Here is a 1,494-nt window from a genome sequence, read left to right as displayed (position 1 = left end):
AGATCATGATGGGATTCCTATGCATCACCCCTTCCCCTCATCAAAAGACAAGATGGGGTGATGCTGGGACATTCAGGCCTGAGACATATGGCAGTGCCAGCTACTCACCAACCCATCCCATATCCCCATTTTCTCCACTTTGCTGTTTCATGCCTTCTCCTTGAAACTTCCTGCTGGCAAGAGTAGCCCCCCTTACTCTGGTGGCTCAATATTGGGCCTCGGGGAGCAGGGCAGGGCTGTGATCTCTTCTTGTTCTTCTTCCCTAAAGTAGGCAGGCTTTCCCTGGGAACTGGGGACCTGTTGAGCCTTCAGTGGACAGGAGGACACCATGTGGTTGATGCTTTGGCAGAAGTGGCACTTCTTGGGCTGTGGTGACAGCTTGCATTCCTTGGCATTATGGTCTAGACCACCACAGCTGTAGCACCTGTCTCCTTTGGATCTGCGCTTCTGCATGTTCTTCAACTTTGGCCGCCTCTCACTACCAAAGAGAACACCCCACTGGGCCCAGTGAATCCAATGGATTCTACGCCTTTGGCAGACTTCTTATAGGTAAACTCCACAGCCTCTCCCACCCTCAGGCTCCAGAAGCCCTCCATGTGCAGCTTACTCTGGTGCACAAAGACGTCCACCAGGGGGTCCAGCGCGACCATGGTGCAGGCGGTCATGGATAGGAAGCCGAACCCCATGATCACGTTGAACCACTTACAGATGCCGGCCCTGTGCAGCAGCTGCAGCTCCTCGGCCGCCTGAGCCGAATCCCCCGGCGCCTACTCGGGCGCCTTCTCCACTGCCTTGGCACAGCCACCTGCAAACTGCTAGTTGGACACCAAGCCCATGGTCATTTGCTGAGCCCTCGTTCCCGTGCCCCTGGTCGGGCTGCTGCTGGCCCCTGAGAAGTCCGGAGGAAAAGGGGAGGTTCGGAGAAGAGGCAGCTACATCTTACCCCGCACAATCCATTTTTTCAAAATTTCTTATGATACTGAAGATTCAATTATAAACTATTAACACTTGAAAATAACTCATTTTTAGGGGAATAGGACACAAAACACAAGATTAATCCTAATCATTTTCAAAGAATATTTATACTACAAATTCACTCTTTTTTTTTTTCAAATTCACTCTTATAACTACAAAGATTCTAAAAATAACAAGCATAGTGTCACAAAGGACATAATTTAACTTCATCATGTAATTCAAAAGACTATGCTAATAGAAAACAAAGTTATACTAATAATTAGCTCACCCAATTCACTTCCATTCTTTTATTCTATATCTTTTAGTTTCATAAAAACTGGCTTTTCATAAAATGATGCATAAAAAGCCTATATACCCATTTACATTTTCAGATTTTAACAATGTTTATTTCAGAAATGTTTTTAGCTGTATAGTCAATGAACTGAAAACCATGATCCTCAGGTCTCAGCCTCAATAGCTAGGATTACAGGTGTGAGCCACCAGCACCCGGCTGCTTTATTTATTTATTTATTTATTTAT

General features: G+C 45.9%; 1 pseudogene; it reads right to left on the bottom strand.

Annotated features, from left to right (window-relative positions):
• Window positions 1-205: 205 nt before the first annotated feature.
• On the bottom strand, window positions 206-836 carry LOC138836732 (protein lin-28 homolog A pseudogene; annotated as a pseudogene).
• Window positions 837-1,494: the final 658 nt, after the last annotated feature.

Source organism: Dipodomys merriami, unplaced genomic scaffold (assembly GCF_024711535.1).
Source record: "Dipodomys merriami isolate MVZ:Mamm:240054 unplaced genomic scaffold, mDipMer1.0.p SCAF_256, whole genome shotgun sequence".
Classification (NCBI taxonomy): Eukaryota; Metazoa; Chordata; class Mammalia; order Rodentia; family Heteromyidae; genus Dipodomys; species Dipodomys merriami.
The sequence above is the reverse complement of the archived record's forward strand: the minus strand, read 5'-3'. Positions and strand labels throughout refer to the sequence as shown.